At 46.9% G+C, this 21,906-nt stretch overlaps 1 protein-coding gene across 1 annotated transcript in view; it reads left to right on the top strand.

The window, feature by feature from the left end:
* The first annotated feature begins 5,013 nt into the window (after nucleotides 1-5,013).
* Nucleotides 5,014-21,906, top strand: part of LOC144799394 (asialoglycoprotein receptor 1-like) — a 171,761-nt gene continuing 154,868 nt past the window's right edge. Inside the window, exon 1 of the mRNA XM_078670684.1 lies at nucleotides 5,014-5,183. The gene's annotated coding sequence lies outside the window, so the exon portion shown is untranslated. The remainder of the gene's footprint in view (nucleotides 5,184-21,906) is intronic.

Raw genomic sequence — 21,906 nt, 5'->3', positions numbered from 1 at the left:
CTGTTAATGTTAATGTTAATGTTAGGCTACATTTATAAAGCGCACTGACACCGGAGGTTTCCTGGCGCTGAGATTGAAGTTGGGGCAGGAGGGGGAGCTAATGAGAGGTTGAGAAGAGCCAGGTCTTTAAGCCCTTTCTAAAGCTCAGCAAGGTGTCAGAGGTTTTAATATGTAGGGGGAAGGAGTTCCACAACTTGGGTGCCAGGAAGCTGAATCTCCGGCCGCCCAATTTTTTTAACTTGATCACTGGGGAGGTGAGAAGATGAAGGTGGGCCGAGCGGAGATTACGAGTCGGATGGTGTGGGTTGATGAGGGATTTCAGGAAGGACGGGCATTTAGTATGCAGTGCTTTGTAGATTAGGCATCCAATTTTGAAGGCAGCCCTTTGTTCGATGGGCAGCCAGTGCAGCTTGGCCAGGAGAGGTCTAGCAGATTGCCATTTGGGGACTTTGCAAATAAGTCTTGCTGCCTGGTTCTGCACCATCTGGAGACGGTGGAGCAGGGACCTGGAAAGGCCCCAGTAAAGGGAGTTGGAGAAGTCGAGACGGGAGAGAACGAGGGAGATGACAATTTGCACCAAGGCCTCGTGAGAGAGCAAATGAGTGATTTTCCGGATTTTGCGAAGCTGGAACATGCTAGCAGAGATAATGGCTCCGACGTGGGTTTTCAGGGAGAGGTCTTTGTCAATGGTGACGCCCAGACTTTTTACTGAATTCGAAGGAGTGGGGGCAATGCCCAGTTCAGCTGGCCAAAATTGGGGTCCCCAGTGAGTAGAACTAGAGCAAGGCAGAAGGAGTTTCGTTTTTTCCGGATTCAGTTTAAGCTGATTCGATATCATCCATTGTTGGATGTGCAACATTACAGCCTGGAAATTGGATATCGCATCCGCGATGTCTAAGGGAAAGATGATCTGCATATCATCTGCATAGTTGAGGACAGTGCAGTTCCAGTTGCTAAGTGACTGAATTAGTGGACGAAGATACAGATTAAAAAGTAGAGGTGACAGGGAGGATCCCTGAGGGACTCCGCAGGTGGTGGGTACCTGGGTTGCAGTGAAGGGGCCTAGATGGACTGTCTGCACTCTGCACGAAAGGAAGGACTTAATCCAGTCCTGTGCAGGGCCCTGGATGCCTGCTTGTCCGACACGGTGGAGAAGGATGTCATGGTCCACCGTGTCGAACGCGGCCGAGAGGTCCAAGAGAATTAGTGCCTGGGAGGACCCTCTATCGGCATTCTCCCGAAGAGTATCAAAGACTTTGAGGATGACTGCCTCGGTAGAGTGGGCAGGCCTAAACCCTGCCTGGTTGGGATCCAAGAAGCCGGAGCTCTCAATGAACGCGGACAGACAGGTTGTAACATGGGCCTCCAATAGTTTGGAAGAATAAGGTAAAAGAGAAATAGGCCTGTAATTGGCTGGGTTGGCAGGGTCAGCTCCAGCTTTTTTTAGGAGAGGAACCAATATGGCCTGTTTGAACGCAGAGGGAACCGTGCCAGTGCTTAGGGAAGTGTTTAAGAGAGGGAGAATACTGTTTGGTAGAGCAGAGAAGACTGCCCTGAGGACCGATGGGGGACAGCAGTCCTCGGGCGAACCAGATTTAATGCGGGTTGTGAGCTCAGTGAGAGTGCTGGGAGTAATAGCTGGGAACTGGGTGAAAGTGATAGGGTTGAGAGGGGAAGAGTCAAAGGAACTAGGGGGGATGGATAAGGAGATGGCGTTCTTGATATCAGCGATTTTCTGAACGAAATAGGTGTTGAGCGTATTACAAGTGTCTTGGGTTGGAACCTGGGTGGGAAGAATTCTTTGGTCAGAGGAGAAGTCATTCATGATTTTAAAGATTTCTTTAGATTTGTTAGGAGCTGAGTTGATTCTTTCGGAGATATGTGAGGCCTTGGCTTTTATGATAGCACTTTTGTATTCATTACGGGCTTTCACATACTCCGCACGGTTCTCCGTGGAGTAGCCCCGTCTCCATTTGCGTTCGAGGAGGCGCAGCTTCGATTTAAGGGTTTTGAGTTCCTCAGAGAACCAGCGGTGGGAGTTGCCACACCTCGTGTGAGCAAAGCTGGTGAGAGGGGCGAATTTATCACTGGCCGCTAACAGCCAGGTGGAGATTACGCCTTCCATAGAGTCGGTACCGGATGTAGGATAGATGGTGGGACAGGTTTCAGCTGCAAAGTCGAGGAATCCCTGGGCGTCATAGGAATTCCATTTGCGGCATTGTCCACCAGGAAGGGTAGGGGCCTTTATGCTCCCTTTAATAGTGATGGTGACCTCTATCAGATAATGATCTGACCAGAGACAGGGGGAAATGTTGGGGCGGGACAGGGCAAGGTTGTGGGTCCAGACGTGATCTAGAATATGGCCTTTAGACTGTGTCGGTGAGGTAATGTGCTGGGTAAGGTTCAGGCTGGTCAAAGTTTCAAAAAGCTCCATAGCGTGAGGCCCCGCACGATCGCTGTCATACCAATAGTTAAAGTCCCCAAATATGGCGATTCTGGAGTTATGCGTAAGCAGGTCAGCTACCTGTTCACTCAAAGATAGAGGAAAAGATGGCATCGACAGAGGGGGACGATAGAGTAGTACTAGTACAAGTGCACCACCAGCGGTTTCCAGTGTGATGACTATGTTGTCAGTCCCAGGTAGGGTGAGTGAGGCAGAGGTGAGAAATCTGATCTCTTTACGGATAATGGCCGCTACTCCACCTCCAGGGCGGTTCAGAGGGCGGTTGACGTTAAGAATATAGTAATCTGGAGGAAGGGCAGCTAAGATGTCCGGATGGGAGTCTGAGGTGAGCCAAGTTTCGGTGAGTAGCAATACATCAGGTCTGTCCGTGGTGAGCAGGAGGAATAAGTCGAGCTGATGTTTCACCATAGAGCGAGTGTTTAAATAAAACACTCGGAGGTGGGTGTCAGAGCTTAATACCCGTGGGGGCACTGTGGGATGGGGGTGACTGATACCATAGCCAGGTCGAGTATGAGGACGCGGGGGATGTTTAGAAATATCGAGGAGCGCTGTGCGTTCAATTGCATCAGGTGGGACCGGAGGGGTGGGAAACTGCAGTTCCCTGAGTGCACTCGCAGAGTAGGTGATAAAATGGCCAGGGGTCCTGGCCCCTGGGCCCGGGCGGGCGCGGACGGGCGAAGACGGGCTCGCCTTTGGCGCGCCGCCGGTGCGCCCGCTGCGCCCGTCCGCTGCGCCTCCGGGGAGTGGACTCCATTTTTATAGTGGCCGGGGGCTTGAGGGTGGGAGGGGCCTAGCGCTCAACTGGTGTCCCTGTCCCAGCTCCTCACGCAAGATGGCGACCCTCCAGGCAGCGTCCAATCGGCTGCTGGGGTAGAGTCAGGCAACAACTACTAGTTCTAGCCGTCCTGAAATGCCTTAGAAGTTCGGCTTTTGGGGAGCTAATGAACCGCTGAAGCTGCGGTATTGTGAGAGCTAATCAGGGCACAGAAGTCAGTGACTCGGGCAGAAAATACAAACAATTTTTAAAATGCGGCGAATATTAAAACAGCACAATGATTTTAATTAAGTCCCGGCTTTCCGCCTCAGGACGATATTTACGCGCTCCTACACAACAAACTTCAATCAATTGGAGTGAAGGGAGCAGTGCTTTTTGTAGTGGCCGGGGGCTTGAGGGTGGGAGGGGCCTAGCGCTCAACTGGTGTCCCTGTCCCAGCTCCTCACGCAAGATGGCGACCCTCCAGGCAGCGTCCAATCGGCTGCTGGGGGTAGAGTCAGGCAACAACTACTAGTTCTAGCCGTCCTGAAATGCCTTAGAAGTTCGGCTTTTGGGGAGCTAATGAACCGCTGAAGCTGCGGTATTGTGAGAGCTAATCAGGGCACAGAAGTCAGTGACTCGGGCAGAAAATACAAACAATTTTTAAAATGCGGCGAATATTAAAACAGCACAATGATTTTAATTAAGTCCCGGCTTTCCGCCTCAGGACGATATTTACGCGCTCCTACACAACAAACTTCAATCAATTGGAGTGAAGGGAGCAGTGCTTTTTGTAGTGGCCGGGGGCTTGAGGGTGGGAGGGGCCTAGCGCTCAACTGGTGTCCCTGTCCCAGCTCCTCACGCAAGATGGCGACCCTCCAGGCAGCGTCCAATCGGCTGCTGGGGGTAGAGTCAGGCAACAACTACTAGTTCTAGCCGTCCTGAAATGCCTTAGAAGTTCGGCTTTTGGGGAGCTAATGAACCGCTGAAGCTGCGGTATTGTGAGAGCTAATCAGGGCACAGAAGTCAGTGACTCGGGCAGAAAATACAAACAATTTTTAAAATGCGGCGAATATTAAAACAGCACAATGATTTTAATTAAGTCCCGGCTTTCCGCCTCAGGACGATATTTACGCGCTCCTACACAACAAACTTCAATCAATTGGAGTGAAGGGAGCAGTGCTTTTTGTAGTGGCCTCGGTTCAAAGCCTTCATCCATTCTCTCTGAAACCACAACCAATGAAACGTCGAATCAGTACTTCAACCAATCAGCTCAATGCAATCGTTCTGGTAGAGTTCACTTCTCCCGCAAGGTGCATAAATGAATGAATGAATTTGTATTTATAGAGCGCATGGCTACCCTGAGGTCTCCCAGCACTGAGGGTCTACGGGTCTCCTTCTGCCCCCTGGAGGGTGATGGCTTTCTAGACTGCAGGTGCACAACCCACTGGATCCTGTGGGTGAGACCCAAACCTGCCCCTGATTTCAGGGCTGACCTTGGGCAGAATCAACCCAGTGAGCCACAAACAGGAACACTCGCGGAGTCCGGCATGGGAAGTGCGTGTGGGGCGTGCAACCAAGAAGTACCCACGTGCTCAGTCTGGGCGGTGAGTCCGCCGTCGCTGTCGATGGCGGGCGGAGGTCAGTGCATCCTGCCCCGATGGCTCGGGCCTATCAGTTGGGGCCGGAACCGAGGCTCACGCGCCCGGACAGGGCCGGTCATCGGGTGAGATTTTGCTGACTCGGTGCAAACACATATCCGCTTGTGCAACGGCTTCCCGACAGTTCTTTTTTTAAACGTGTATTTTTTTTAATATTGACAGATCAAAGTGCTGGTGCGGAGAGGAGAGGAGTCCAGGCGCTGCTGCCCCGGCTGCAGAGCGAGCCCTGCAGGGCAGAGTGGCACAGAGGGCAGGAGTGGGGTCTGTGTGCAGAGGATCACACGAGGAGGGCGAGCGAGGGCAGGTAAGGGGCATGAGGGGAGGAGGGGGCTCAAGGGAAGGTGGACTCACAGGTGAGGGAAGAGGAGGGTCTCAAGGAAAGATGGACTCACAGGTGAGGGAAGAGAGGGTCTCAAGGAAAGATGGACTCACAGGTGAGGGAAGAGAGGGTCTCAAGGAAAGATGGACTCACAGGTGAGGGAAGAGAGGGTCTCAAGGAAAGATGGACTCACAGGTGAGGGAAGAGAGGGTCTCAAGGAAAGATGGACTCACAGGTGAGGGAAGAGAGGGTCTCAAGGAAAGATGGACTCACAGGTGAGGGAAGAGAGGGTCTCAAGGAAAGATGGACTCACAGGTGAGGGAAGAGAGGGTCTCAAGGAAAGATGGACTCATAGGTGAGGGAGGGGGAGGGGTCTCAAGGCAAGATGGACTCACAGGTGAGGGAAGAGGAGGGTCTCAAGGGAAGATGGACTCACAGGTGAGGGAAGAGAAGGGTCTCAAGGGAAGATGGACTCACAGGTGAGGGAGGGGGAGGGGTCTCAAGGCAAGATGGACTCACAGGTGAGGGAGGGGGAGGGGTCTCAAGGCAAGATGGACTCACAGGTGAGGGAGGGGGAGGGTTCTCAAGGCAAGATGGACTCATAGGTGAGGGAGGGGGAGGGGTCTCAAGGCAAGATGGACTCACAGGTGAGGGAAGAGGAGGGTCTCAAGGCAAGATGGACTCACAGGTGAGGGAAGAGAGGGTCTCAAGGGAAGATGGACTCACAGGTGAGGGAAGAGAAGGGGTCTCAAGGGAAGATGGACTCACAGGTGAGGGAAGAGGAGGGTCTCAAGGGAAGATGGACTCACAGGTGAGGGCAGAGGAGGGTCTCAAGGCAAGATGGACTCACAGGTGAGGGAAGAGAGGGTCTCAAGGGAAGATGGACTCACAGGTGAGGGAAGAGAAGGGGTCTCAAGGGAAGATGGACTCACAGGTGAGGGAAGAGGAGGGTCTCAAGGGAAGATGGACTCACAGGTGAGGGCAGAGGAGGGTCTCAAGGCAAGATGGACTCACAGGTGAGGGAAGAGGAGGGTCTCAAGGGAAGATGGACTCACAGGTGAGGGAAGAGGAGGGTCTCAAGGGAAGATGGACTCACAGGTGAGGGCAGAGGAGGGTCTCAAGGCAAGATGGACTCACAGGTGAGGGAAGAGGAGGGTCTCAAGGGAAGATGGACTCACAGGTGAGGGAAGAGGAGGGTCTCAAGGGAAGATGGACTCACAGGTGAGGGTAGAGGGGGGTCTCAAGGGAAGATGGACTCACAGGTGAGGGCAGAGAAGGGTCTCAAGGGAAGATGGACTCACAGGTGAGTGAAGAGAAGGGTCTCAAGGGAAGATGGACTCACAGGTGAGGGAAGAGAAGGGTCTCAAGGGAAGATGGACTCACAGGTGAGGGTAGAGGGGGGTCTCAAGGGAAGATGGACTCACAGGTGAGGGCAGAGGGGGGTCTCAAGGGAAGATGGACTCACAGGTGAGTGAAGAGAAGGGTCTCAAGGGAAGATGGACTCACAGGTGAGGGAAGAGAAGGATCTCAAGGTAAAATGGACTCACAGGTGAGGGAAGAGAAGGGTATCAAGGGAAGATGGACTCACAGGTGAGGAAGAGAAGGGTTTCAAGGGAAGATGGACTCACAGGTGAGGAAGAGAAGGGTTTCAAGGGAAGATGGACTCACAGGTGAGGAAGAGAAGGGTTTCAAGGGAAGATGGACTCACAGGTGAGGAAGAGAAGGGTCTCATGGGATGATGGAGTGACAGGTGAGGGCAGAGGAGGGGTCTCATGGGAAGATGAACTCACAGGTGAGGGCAGAGGGGGGTCTCAAGGCAAAATGGAGTGACAGGCGAGGGCTGAGAAAGGGTCACAAGGCAAGATGGACTCACAGGTGAGGGAGAGAAGGGTCTCAAGGGAAGATGAACTCACAGGTAAGGGAAGAGAAGGGTCTCAAGGCAAAATGGGCTCACAGGCAGCCGCAGTCCATCCAGGTAACAGAGGTGGGGCGGATTCCGAGGGACAATGCAGAGGGAGAATGAAGTAAATAATAAATTTTCCCTCGTCTTCATTAGCCGGAATTCCTCCCCACCCGGCCCGCCTCTATTACCTGCACGGGTCGCAGCTCTTCACAGGTAAGGGCAGGGGAGTGTCTCACGACATGATGAATTCGCAGGTGAAGGCGGAGGATGGGTCTCAAGGGAAGATGAAGTGACAGGTGAGGGCGGAGGAGGGTCTGATGGAAAGATGGATTCACAGGTGAGGGTGGAGGAGGGGTCTCAAGGGAAGATGAACTCACAGGTGAGGGCAATATGGAGTGACAGGTGAGGGCGGAGGAGGGGGTCTCAAGGCAAGAAGGTATCAGGTGAGGTCAGAGGAGGGGGTCTCAAGGCAAGAAGGATTTGCAAGTGAGTGACATGAGTGCAGATCAAGTACTTATAGCAAGAGGGGTGACAAGTGAGGGGTGAAGCGGACGAGTATGATCTTAAAGCAAGGTGCAATAGGCAAGTGACATGAGGGAAGAGGGCGTGGGTCTCAAAGCATGGGGAGGGGAAGATGAGGGCAGAGGAAGGCCCTAAGGCAAGGAAAAGGCAGGTTTAGGATATGAGGAGCCAGAGGAAAAATCTCAAGGCGGGGCATATGAGTGCAGAGGATGAGTGTCGGGGCAAGACAGGTGACAGGTGAATTTGGGATCCGGGAGCTTTAGCGGGCTGAGTGGCAGAAGAACGTCACCAGGGCTGAGTGTGATATAGAGGTGACCCGTCAGCCCTCCCTCTACTCAGGAGACCTTGTCCTGTTCGAAATTCACTTTGTGCCTCTTGCAGTTGTTGTTTTCCTTATTTACTCTTTTCTGCCCCTCTGCACTCCTCTTGCTCCCCTTTTTTCTCTTCAACTTCTTCTCTCTCGTCAGCTTCTTTCTCTCTCGGTTCTCTCCCTCCCTCTTTCTTCAGCGATTCTGGCTCTCCCAGCTTTCCCCCTGCCTGCCTCTCTCTCCCCATTGCAGTTTCAGCTCTCCATGTTTTCCTCCTCTTCCCATACATCTCCTCAGAGGTTGCTTCCTCTCTCTCTGTGCCTTTCCTTCTCGCAGTACTACATACTCGCCATCTCTCCTACCTCTCTCTCCTCAGCAGCTTCTGCTCTCCCTGCTTGTTCCTCTTTTTCTCCACAAGAATTCCCCCTCTCCCACCTTCACCCTTCTCTTCCCCTCACTCCTCTGCAAAGATATTGCACTAGAATGTTGTGTCTTTAAATATTGTGCTACAGTGCTGTGCCCTGGATATCTACTACCACAATATTGTGAAGGTAAATAAATGAATGTACAATTTGAGGATGAAGAGCCGAGCCCATGCGGTCATTTCTAATGAAAACTTTGCAAGGGGACTTAAATGACTGAAATGTTCAACTCTGATGTTGTTCAATGTTTATCTGTGGATTATGTTGCAAATATTATGACTTATCATGGGGAATATCACAATCAGTCGATCCTGGCGTATACTGGAATGGGATAGAATGAAATACCTTACAGTGGAGCTGCATACAGTGGAGTGTTATCCAATGGAATAGCGTAGAATGGAGTGGGGTAGAGTTCAGTTGCATACACTGGAGTGGCGTAAAAGTGGAGTAGCATACAGTGGAGTGGCATACCATGGAGTAGCATAGAGTGGAGTAATACACAATGGAATTGCATATCCTGGAGTAGCGTATAGCGGAGTATCATACATTAAAGAGGCGTGGAGTGCAGTTGTGGACAGTGTAATAGCGTAGAGTGGACTGGTGTAGAGTGGAGATGTGTACAGTGTAATAACGTGGAGTGGCATAGAGCGGTATACATAAAGCGTACACTGGTGTGGCGGACATTGGAGTGGGGTCCAATCGAATAGCGTAGTACAAAGTGGTGTAGAGTGGAGTGCCACACAGTGGTGTGGTGTAGAGTGGAGTAGGGTACAGTGGATTGGCATAGAGTGGAATAGCATAGAGTAGAGTGAAGTGGCATACAGTGGAATGGTGTAGAGTGCAATAGCATTTACTGGAGTCGCATATAGCAGAGTGGCATACTGTGAAGTGGCGTACTCTGAAGAGGCGTAGAGTGGAGTCGCGCACAGTGTAATAGCGTACAGTGGAGTCGCGTACATGGGAATGGGGCCCAATCGAATAGTGTAGAATTAAGTGGTGTACAGTGGAGTGCCATACACTGGAGTGGCATAGAGTGGAATAGTATACAGTAGAGTGGCATACAGTGAAATAGCGTACAGTGGAGTGTTGTAGAGAGGAGTGGCATATAGTGAAATTGAATAGAGTAGAGTGGAGTGGCTTACAGTAGAATGGCGTAGAGTGGACTAATGTATAGTAGAGTAGCGTACAGTTGAGTGACATAGACTGGAGTGGTGTACATTGTAATAGCGTAGAGTGGAGTGGTGTAGAGTAGAGTCTTGTACAGTGGAGAGGTATAGAGTGACGTGGCGTAGAGTGGAATAGCGCATAGTGCAGTGACTACAGTGCCGTGGCATACGTGTGTATTTGAAATTTAACAGCAATGTATATTATGGTGTGCAGAGTAACACAAAACAGCAAATGGGCTGCCCTGCCTTTCTCTAGATTTTCCAATCAATGCAGGGCAACACATGGTGGACTTGCGTTCCTTTGTAAATCTGACTTAAGTACTGCATTGCCCACGCGACACCATGAGTGATGCAAGGGCACCACAATCCAATAGTACATCTAGGCCTTAGTTATATTTTGGGCCATGGTATACCGTGAAAACTTTGCAGTATACCGTGGTACATGACGATGACAAGCCAGAATATAATTGGGTATTGGCTATTTTTAGAGAATTAAAAGGCAGCCATATTGTGTTCACTATACTTTGGCTGTGTTCACTGTTAGGGCCATAGATAAAGGGAAGTAGTAGGCCACTACATATTGCCACTTTATTAAAGTGGTAATCAGTAAGGGAATTTATTTTCATTTTTTAAAATCAGTATACAGCCGGTTACCGCAGTAGTTTCACACAATTTTGGTGAAATTCCACGAAAGTGCAGCGGTGACAGATATTACTACGTTTAAATGCCTTATAACATAAAAAATACTTACCCTATTTACTGCAGTAGCCAAAAATCATCATCTCTGCACCATAAATTATAATCCTGCCAAATTTCATGAAAATCCATCCAGCCGTTTTCATGCTACGTCAAATACAATAGTCTATGGAAAATGCATTGGTGGAAAAACACGTTTTGGGATTGCCTAAAGGTTTGTGGTGATTCTCACATAAAAGGCAGAAAATTATTTGTGAGCTAACATCTGAGGATTTCCTATCTTTGGGGATACTAACTATAACTACAGAGTGGCAATCAGATTTAATATGATTTATTTCCCTTTAGCTATTGTATTTGTTATGTATTTGTTTATCGGTTTACATAATCATATGGCCATTAATGAGTCTTTTTAGTTGTTCATTTAGCAATTCTGAAACGCTACATATGTGTCTAGTTGATGTTTTGGGCTTCCTTGCTACTTACAGTAGGATTGTGCTACATGCAAAGCCAAAAGTGGAATGAAAACCAATCATTGTTGTTATAAAAATTAAGATTATTTTTTCCCCTAATGGCCAATTATCATGTCCTCCATATAGTAGTTTGTGTAGCTCACTGCTAGGTCACGTTTCCATTTTGTTGCCCTGGGGTATATAAGAAAGATGGTTTTGTTTGGCTTGTTAGGCCAGTTTTATTTTGTGAGCCAAAGAGCATACAAAGAAAAAAGATGTATTCTATGCGTTATGTATTTGTTTATAGGTTTTTATTAGCATGTGACCATAAACGTCATGTAGTAAATCTGAAACTTTATATTTGCAGTCTCGTTTACTTTTGGGCTTCCTTGCTACTTTTAGTAGTATTGTGCCACAAGATATCACTAAGTTGAAAAACCTAATAACTTAAAAAATACTTACCTGCACTACCCCACAGAATCATCTGCAACTCCGAATATGTAATCATGCCAAATTGTATAAAAATCAAGCTGACGGTATTAGCGCTACGTGAAGTGCAAACGTCTATGGAAAATGCATTGGATTTGAACCCTATTTTGGGACCTCCCTTTTATCTATGCACCCCCTCGACCAAACACCTAACCTGCTACTCTCAAAGCTTTAGTCAGCAGACCTAGCAAGGTCACCATCGGTGGCCATTTCTTGATGCAAGCATCTTCTAATTAATCCTTTCCAGTGGTTAAAAATAAATATTGTAAATGCAGAAACCTGTCAGCAGAAATGTAAAGACACTGTCCCAAACTGCATTTCAGACTTGATAAAACTGCTTCATAGTGGTAATGTACTGCAAAAGAAAACACATTTTAGTATACATGTTTTCAATTTCCTTGCAATGATAGTTTACATTTAAAAATGGACTTACAATAGAGCACGCTGTTGAATTTACATTTAAAAATGGACTTACAATAGAGCTCGCTGTTGAATGAAAATATATTTAAATATTAGCAGTTTATCTGTTAACACGTTTCTCAAAACATTTTCGGACTCATCTGCAGTCTCCTACAAAAACTGAACACTAAAAATGAAACAGAGGATGGTGCTCAAGGGGTCTATTATTGTCATCTGGGGGTTTAGGTAACATTTATAAATCACTCTTCTATCAGGCCCCTTGGTTTATGATGTAACAAGAATCCATCAGGGGCGTTAAATGCCCATATTACACAGTTAACCATGATGTATTCCTTATGAATATCTTACATAGCTGCATGTTTTTGTTGCACACAATGTATATTTCACAGTGAACTGTGACATATGGAAAACATTTTAGAGTTCCCTGAGAAATGCAAATTTTATCATCATAACAAGCCTCCATACCACTTTGACAGAGCTGTACAATTATGAGGCAAACTAGCATTATGCTGCATGGAGGACTAAATTATATTCAGTTCAATTTAATTTATTTTGTGTGCCAAAGAAAATACAATATAGTTAATATCTGTTAGACCTGGCATAATTGGTCTGGTTTTCAGGCCCAAACTTTCCTTTTAAATTCATGTCACACCTAGGGTAGGCCCTGGACAGGCCAGTGGGCAGGGCACAGTGTATTTAAAAAGTAGGACATATACATGTCCAAGTTGTGAAACACTCTTAAATTCATTTTTCAGTACTGCAAGGCCTACCTCTCCCACAGGATAATATTGGAGTTGCCTTATTACATTTAAAAAGCTGTAACTTCCAAATGGGAACAGGTTATCTGATCATTTTGGTCTCTTTGGAATTGTAATGAATATCCTCTCTTCTGGTGAAGTCAGATTTAAAATTACAATTTAGAAACTACCACTTTTTAAAACGTGGCCTTTTTCTGCCTTAGCCATTTAGTCCCTGCAGCCCGTCTTTGGGTCACATAATTAGGTGTATCTGGCAGCTGGGCTTTGTGTATTCCTCTTAGACAGACACATAAAATAGAGAGCTTAGGTGCGCCTAGAAGGGCCATTACAGGCAGCATGGGAGGGGGAGCTGGGCACAGCCCTACTTACACTTGAATATGCTGTATCCTACCTCCATAAAAAGGGCTGCACACCCCCTGTAGTTAGTCTGGAGCCAGGGCACGGAGACAAAATCCTATGCACTTCAAAGGGAAACCTGTAGAAGCTTTTCTTCCTTCAAAGGAGGCACCTGATATAGATATTTGACCTCAGACACCGACTCTTCAGAACACTTCTGGACCTGTGGAGACTCTGCCTGGAAGAAGGATTGCTGTGCTGCTGAAAGGACTGCCACTCTGCTGGACTGCTTCCCTACTGGACTACTGCCTTGCTGGACTGCTGCTTTGTTGGATTGCTGTCCTGATGCTCTCCCGCCTGAGTCCGAGGGATTGGACCTGAACCTGCAAGATAGGCTGCTGGCCTCCTGTTCAGAACCGCAAGGACATAACAAGCTCGCAACCACCTGAAACAAGACCCAGATCCAGCAGGAGCAAGCCCCTGAGCCCCAAGTGGTGCCCTTCAGGTCTTGGACGCTTGGTGTTGGATCAGTGGAACTGAATTAAAGTTTTTGGGCTCTTGACGACTGCAAATGGGCCTGTTGGTGCCAAAACCTTGCTGCATGCACTGCCACCATCGTGAAGTTCCATCAAACTGACCCTTCATGCAACAGCATTGACTGCTAATGGGAAGCACAACCATGAAACACTGGCCCAACACTCCATGACAACACTAGGATCTTCGCGTGACAGCAACGCCCGCACAACACCAGGCTTGTTCTTCGTGCTACATCAATGACCGCCCGCGACGCTTCCCTGCTCCTCACAGCCTCCTTCCCCATGAACAAGACTATTTGCGCTGGACTGAAAAGGTAACTTTTCAGCAGGACTAATCTGGATCCTGAATCCAACCTGTGCTCCATTGAAGTCGGCCTGAACTTGTGACTTTCTCCCAGTGTTCCATGACCAGATAGCCGCGAGTGGCGCCTTGGACTTTTTGGGGCTATTTTCACTTAAATCTTTACAACTGCATATCTCAGGTTTTACTGATTTGATTTTTATTGTTTTGGTCTTTATTACATTTTACTCTGTTTCTAAATTAGTGTAGGACTTTTCTTGTGTTGTGTTTTCATTGTATTATTGTTTGTAGTGCTGCATAAATACTTTACACATTGCCTGTAAGTTAAGCCTGACTGCACAAAAGGTTGAGCACAGGCTAATTTGGGGTTTGCTTGTGGCTCACCCTCACAAGGATTGTGATTTCTGCTTGAGTAAGCTTTCGCCCCACCAACCAGTTACTCAGTTTCTCACATTGGTGATTAGCGGTGATGATTAGGACTTGTTTGTGCAGTGCCATACAGTGATTTCTTGTTATACTGAAAATCCCAGAAATAATCTGGGACCAATTTGAGTAAATTCTCCTTGATTGGCCTTTTTTCAAAATCCACCCTTACTCTACCTGAATATTTATGTCTGTGTCTTCACCTGCAAAAATTAAAATTGAGCTCCTCAATCTGAAGAGCTACACAGTGGGTGAGCTCAAGGAATTTTATAAGGAGAAGGGTGTGCCAGCGAAAAGGAGCACCAGGAAGGCAGAGCTCCAAAAGGCTTTGAGGGCATGGACGGAGGCCCACCCGGTGTCAATCATGACAGAGCACCAGGACGGAGACGATGATGTGGAGGTTCCAGAGAAGGGTCTGGATACTGGTCCTGAGATGCAGTTTCATCTGAGGGGAATGCTTGTCTACTGAGTTGGGGCTCCCTGCCAGAGCAGAGAGCAGTGTGCCTCTCCAGGCCTGTCTCCACAGCAGCTAGCGGACAGGAAGGCTGAAAGGGAGTTAAGGCTAGAGGTAGTCCTGTTGAAAATAGAGGAAAAGAAACTGCCTTTATGGCAGAACAAAAGAAGGCCGAGAGAGCCTTGAAGGAGAGAAAAATGTTGTTGGCTCATGAACTGAGGCCCTCATTACGATGTTGAGCAGTCGAGTCACCAACAGGCTGTCGGTGGCGGTCCAACCAGCGACATCCATTCGGTCCAAGTGCCCCATTATGATGCTTCTGGTCGGACCCACAGCTGTCGGACAACAGACCAACACCTCCACCATTATCAGAGATCCCGACAGAGCAGTGGCTGGATCATCGTCCCAGCATGGCAGCGTTGCCTGCCTCAGCACCGCTGCCATGTTGGGACAATTACGATATTCCTTTTCGACAGCCTTTTCATGGTGGGAACACTGCCATGAAAAGGTTATCAGAAAGAGATATTGGGGGCTCAAACAGTTCCCCCGTCTGTCATGGGCCTCTGGATATTGGTCCTGGAGGCACATGTAGTGCCCCCACTCACCTCAGGAGGCTTGCTAAAGAAGCAGATCGCTGGCTCAGCACCAGTCCATGTGGAAGGAGTGTGGGATAACCTATACGTTCTCCGCACCCTACCATCCCCAAACAAATGGGCTTGTTGAGAGGTTCAACCAGACCCCAAAGGGCATGATCATGGCCCTTTTGGAGTCCTAAAGACAGAAGTGGGACCACCTCTTGCCATGCCTGCTGTTTCCATACAGGGAGGTACTACAGAAGGGGGTTGGATTTAGCCCCTTTAAGGTTCTGTACTGACACCCTGTGCGAGGGACTCTCAGTCTCGTGAAGGAGGATTGGGAGCAAGCTCTCAGGAAAGCCCCCAGGATGTGTTCAACTACGTGCTGGCTCTCTGTACCCAGATTAAATGCTTCTGGAAGAAGGCTAAAGGGAATCTAGAAGCCAGCCTGGAGTTCATGAGATGATGGTATGACCATAAGACCACTTAGATTGACTTTCAGTCTGGCCAAAAAGTGTGGTTGGTATTGCCTGTGAAGCCCACGATCCTAATGGACATTTGGTCCGAGCCCTATGAGGTGAAAGAACACAAGAGTGAGGTCACCTGCCAGGTGGACCTCAAGACTCCCAAGAACCCTTTAAGAGTTTTGATTGTCAGTCACCTCAAGACCCACTTTCGAAAGGTTTGAGGTAACCATGCTCCTGGTCATGGGTGAGGGAGTGGCATAAGAGAGTGAACCTCTCCCCGACCACCTTTCTTCCAAAGAGCAGGATGGGTCAGTGGGAGGTGTCAGCCTCTCATCTACCCTGACCCTGGAGAAGCTGAGGGGAAGCTGCCAATTGTTGGTGCAGTTAGCCTCTTTTTTCTCCCTTACCCCAGTACTCTACATGATGCACACACAATATTGACACTAGGGACAGTACATGCCTGTGAAAAGTAAAATCTACATGCTATCTTGATAAGGTGAGGGCCAGAATAAAGGAAGAAGTCCCCAAAATGCTAGAGCGAAGGGACAATGAGCCTGCAAACAGTCTTTGTTCCATGTCAGTGCTGTTGGTCCCCCAGGCTTTTCATCCAGGTACAACCATAGAAGTTACGTCCTGCTGCGATTACCAGGGGGTCAATGCTGTCACGAATAATGACACAGACCCCTTCTCCTGAGCTGATGAGCCCAAAGATTGGTTGGAAGCCGCCAAGCTCCTCTACACGTCAGATTGCCTCTGTCTGAGGGGACCAAAGAGAGATCTAAGTTCTCTACCCCGGAAGGGCATTTCCAGTTCTGGGTAATGTTATGTTATGTTATGTTATGTTATTTTAATTTATACTGGGCACAGCTACTCGGAAGTGTCCCGGCGCTAACAGCAAAAAGGCAGAACAATGCACAATTATCCAATTAAAACAGAAGGGTTTTTAAGGTTTTCCTAAACAGAAGAGAATCCTGGATAGCCCTCAAAGCCAAGGGCAGCGAATTCCAGGCTAGGCCAGCTTTGCGCGCAAAGGAGTTTCCCCCCAGTTGCTGACGCTTAAACTTAGGAGTCTGCATCAGCAACTGAGAAGTCGAACGCAACTGTCTCGCTGGTATGTAAAAAGCAAGTCTCTTCTGCAGATAGATGGGGCCGAGACCATAAAGGGCCTGTTGCACAATTGACAGCATTTTGAATTTCAGGCGAGTTTCGACAGGAAGCCAGTGTAGTGACCGTAACTAGCCCGCACACTGTGCCTGGATGACAACCCCCCAAGAAGTCTGGCAGCCGAGTTTTGTACCACTTGTCATTTCTTCACAAGGAAACACGGGCTGCCAACTAGGAGGGCATTAGCGTAATCCAAGCGGGAAAGGATCAGTGCACGAACCACCGTCTCTCTCGCCGTACTCGACAAGAAAGGGAGAAACTTCCTCAAACTTTTCAGCACACCAAAACAGGTGCCAGCCAGTTTTTTACATGCATCATAAAGTTCAGATTCTCATCAAACCAGATGCCAAGGTTTTTTACGGCACCGTTATTCTCAGTCGGGCAAGGAAAGCCCGAAGGCCAGAGTCAGGTTGAAGGATGCCCCTGCCACATTCCATAGATTGGTCAACCAGGTCCTGGCTAGGTTGGAGAACTTCAGAACCTCCTAACGAGAAGACATCAGGGTCTTCATCTCCAGCTAGGAGGACCATTTCTACCACCTCAGGGAAGTGCTTCAGGCTCTGCAGAGGACAGGCCTGATCGTCATGGCCAGTAAGTGCCAGATAGGGAAGGGTTCCATGTTTTACCTCAGACATCAAGTGGGAGGAGGCAAGGTGCAGCCCCTCCTGGCTAACATCCAAACCATTCTGGCTTGAGAACTCCCCAACACCCAGACAGAGATGAGAGACTTCCTAGGCCTCACCAGATACTACAGGAGTTTCGTCAAGGGGTATGGCACCATTGCTGCTCCCTTTACAGAGCTGACTTCTAAGAAGCAGCCCAGACAGTCGATCTGGACTGAGGTGTGCTAGAACGCGTTGACACCCTGAAGAAGGACATGTGCACAACACCCATGCTTAAGGCCTCTGATTTTTCCAGAGAATACATTGTGCAGACAGATGCCTCAGAGCATGGCATAGGGGCTGTGCTCTCACAGCTAAACAAAGAGGGCCGCGATACACCTGTTGACTTAATCAGTAGGAGGTTACTTCTGCAGGAATAGAGGTGGAGTGCAATAGAAAGGGAAGCCTTTGCAGTGGTCTAAGCACTGAATAGGTTGAGACCATACCTGTTTGATGCTCACTTCTGGCTTCAGACAGACCACAGACCCTCAGATGGCTAATGTAGACGAGGGGTGAGAATACCAGTGTTAAGGTGATCCCTCCGCCTGCAAGCAATGACTAAAACAGATCACACCAATGCTGATAGTGTCTCCAGGTTGTTCTGCCTTAGTGATTAGAACTCCCAGAGGGTTGGGTAGCTCTCCCCACTTTCAGAGGGGGGGCACATGTTTGACCTGTCATGCTTGGCATGGTTTTTCCCTTAGCTTGTTGCCTTCAAACCTCCTGTTTTGCTGACCAATTGGCATATCTAATTTACTTGTAAGTTTCTTGTAAGGTGGCACTATCCGTGCCCAGGGCCTGTAATTTAATTCCTACTAATATGAACCAGCACCCAGATCCAGCTGGAGCAAACCCTTGAGGCCCAGTTGGTGCCCCTCAGATCCTGGACCCTTGGTGTGGGCTCAGTGGAGTTGAATTGAAGTTTTTGAGCTCTTTGCGACCACGACCTGGCCTATTGGTGCCTAAACCTTATCACTCACACTGCCTGTCAACGCGAAGTTCCATTAGCCCAACACCGAACGCTACAGAATTGTCTGCTCACTGGGAGTGCCACAATGAAGCACCAGCCTGACTGTTTGGTACAAAAACAGGATCCTTACACTGCAGCGATGTCCGTCCTCAACACTAGGCTTGCCCTTCACGATACAACGGCAAACCCTTCCCTGCTCCTCTAGACTCCCTCCACCGCAAACTTGACGCTTTGTGCTGGATTGAGAAGGTAACTTCAGCGGGACAAACCTGGTCCCTGAATCCGACCCGCACTTAGTCGCAGTCAGCCTGAACTTGTGACGTTCTCCTTATCTTGCACAACCAGATAGGCACGAGTGATGCTTTGAGCTTTTTGGCGCTATTTTCACTTAAATCTTTAAAATTCCATTTCTCTAGTTCAATTGATTGGATGTTTGTTGTTTTGGTCTTGATTTATGTATTTAATTTTGCTCTATTTTTCTGAATTGGTGTGGCATTTTTCTTGTGTTGTGTTTTTACTTTATTACTGTTTGTATTGCTGCATAAATACTTCACACATTGTCTTTAAATTTATCCTGAGTGCTCTGTGCCAGGCTAACAGAGGGTCGAGCATAGGTTAAATTAGGGTTTACTTGTGTCTGGCCCTGACAAGGTTTTGTGGTTGCTGCTTGAAAAGGGTTTCACCCCCCGCAAACCGGTAACCCAATTTCTCACAATATCAATAAAAAGTTTTACAATCCATAAACAAACAATAACCTGTATCAACACAATCCGGTAAATTAAACAAAGCCTTTGCTTCGAATCATGTCACCATGTCCTGTTTAGTTAATATTGGGAGTATATAAGATTAGTATCCTGTGATTAAACCGGACAAACAAATAGGACGTGCATCACATCCTGTAATTGGCAAATGCAGAGGTTGCAGTTCCTATTGTGGACGTTGATAGGTTTGACAATAGCTTGTCAACAAGCTGTGCTGCTTCTGCATTAAAATTCATATAGAATCTACAAACGTACAGATCTAAATTAGCTTTGAGATAAAATTGTTTGCCATTGGTTGGGAGATCTTTACATAACAGCACCATCCTTTTTTGTTTTGATACAGTGATTACAATTCTAGTCACAATTTTCTTCTCTGGCTAATTTCTTTACCAATTTCTTAAAGCATTAGCTGACATTGTATAATCTTTAAATATTTAGGGCCCGATGTAGGTCACCAAATACCGGTCGGTAACGGCCGAATTCGGCCGTTACCTACCGGTATTTGGTGATTGAGATGTAGGGGCCAATATTTTGCACAATCGTTAAATTTACCGAATCGGTAAATTTACCGATTCTGTAAAATACCGAATCGGTAATTTTACCGATTCGGTAAATTCCAGATGTAGGTCGCACTGTTTACAGTGCTACAGGCCTTGAGAATTCGGTATTTTACCACCCAATCCAATTGAGTGGTAAAATACCGAATACAGGTGTGCATGCACATGTGTGCATGCACACCTATGCCATGTGACATGTGTGCCACATGGCACACGTGCCTGTATTTGGGGTGCTAGAGGGTGTCAAAGGGACACCCCCTGCACCCTTGCTGCAATCGGTATTTACCGAATCGGTAATTACCGTTTCGGTAATGCCCATTGATTCCTATGGGCTTCAATGCCCATAGGAATCAATGGGCATTACCGAATCGGTATTTACAGAATCGGTAAATACCGAATCTCAACGATTCGCTATTTACCGATTCTGAAATACCTACATCCCCCCCTCCATTTTACCACAATCGGTATGATTCGGTATTTAAGAAGTGGTAAAATTGAATTACCTACATCGGGCCCCAAGTGCCAAACGCTTAACAGCAATTTTGACTGCTATTCAAGACACTGACTAATTCTTCAGTAGTGTTAGTTCCTTATACATGTTATGTTCCAATGAATTAGAATAGCTGATTTTCACATAGTTTGTCTTCCTAATAATTTGCCAATGGCTATAGTATAGTATTCCTACCAGGTTCCATTCCAGTCAGAGTGTCTGCATAGGACAGATTTTCCTTACCACTGGACTTAAACGCGGAGTAATGCTTCAATATTTTGCCTAACCATAGATCTATAAAACAAAGTTGCTGAGCATTACCTACAGATGAAGCCTTGGTGACTTGCCTTTTCCACAAACTTTATGGTGGAGAGATTGTTGCTGAAAATGAAAACTAAATAGATAAATTCACCAACTACCTCTGGAAGCTGGTTGCTTATGTTCCATGTACATTTATTGGAATTAGTCCAGTAATCAAATATTATAATTTTGGCCTTTGACATGTTCATCATCAGGTGTAGATTTTTTAAAAAGTTCTGAAACATAAATAATTTGTTTTGTAACCTTCCCTGGAGTTAGATCTATCCGTGCAATATCATCACCGTAATTTGCACATTAACCCTAACACCGCTCAGCTGTGGACTCTTTACCGACTTGTTCTGCTAATTCGGCCAGGTGAAGTTAAAAAAAAGCAGGTGTGCCAAAACAGCCCATTTTAACCCATTTTTCACTGCTCCTGGTATATCAATTTGTGAACCAAGAAGATTCCTTATCCAGGTTTTAGTATGCTCTTCAAGTGTCCTCAAAAGAGCCAAAGGGATATTACAGGACCTCAGTTTTGTCCTCAGTCTTCTACTATTCAAATGCTTGAATCCAGGTGACATGACAATAAAGGTAACATACAAACTCTACTTCTTCTAAATGGCATACTTTTTTGAGTGCTTAGGGTAAAAATATTATCTAAGGTAGTCCTTCATAATTACAAATTAATTTTATAGGTTATCTAAATTATGCAGTAAAATGCAAATTATGCAGCACTTCATCTGGCAGTATTATTTTTATCTATTTGAGCTAGAATTTTTTTGTTTTAAATCTGCAAATTATGTGCGAGTGCTGTGGATCCATAATTATGTGGTAAACACCGTAGCCAGAGAATCACATAAATATATTGGTCCTCACCCTTGATCATTGTTTTGTCAACAATTTAGTAATGAAAGGTAAACAAAACCTAAATATTCTAATTAGTGTCTGTTGTTGGTTGCACTTTGAAGAAAACGGCCCTTTCAAACTCTATTCCCTAAACGAAACATGTGGTATCGAAGTATGTAACAGGAAAAGTGCATAATTTTGCCTTGTATGCCTATGACCTCTCAATATTTATCCCAATAAATAACAGCACCTAAAACCACAACACAATTAAATAACAACACATACTGAAACCAATAAATAATGCAACTGTCTAAGTGTCCTCTTTCATTGTGCTATGGGTAATATGATTTGTATTCTCATTTGTAAGATTTTTTACTGGGTTTGTAATTGCGGCTGTCACATCAAGGGTTAGGTCATGAGCATTGCATTTAGTGTGCGAGTTATGGATTGCGGAGCTAGTCTCTTAACATGAACATTTTAAATCTAGTTTTGGTTTCAGTTTGTAACCATAATTGTACCTTTAGTGTGTTTTTTAAAAATATACGTTAACCATAAACCCACCTCGTTCTATCTATCTATCTATCTATCTATCTATCTATCTATCTATCTATCTATCTATCTATCTATCTATCTATCTATCTATCTATCTATCTATCTATCTATCTATCTATCTATCTATCTATCTATCTATCTATCTATCTATCTATCTATCTATCTATCTATCTATCTA

This window comes from Lissotriton helveticus, chromosome 12 (assembly GCF_964261635.1).
Source record: "Lissotriton helveticus chromosome 12, aLisHel1.1, whole genome shotgun sequence".
In the NCBI taxonomy this organism is placed as follows: Eukaryota; Metazoa; Chordata; class Amphibia; order Caudata; family Salamandridae; genus Lissotriton; species Lissotriton helveticus.
This window is presented reverse-complemented; position numbering and strand designations above follow the sequence as displayed.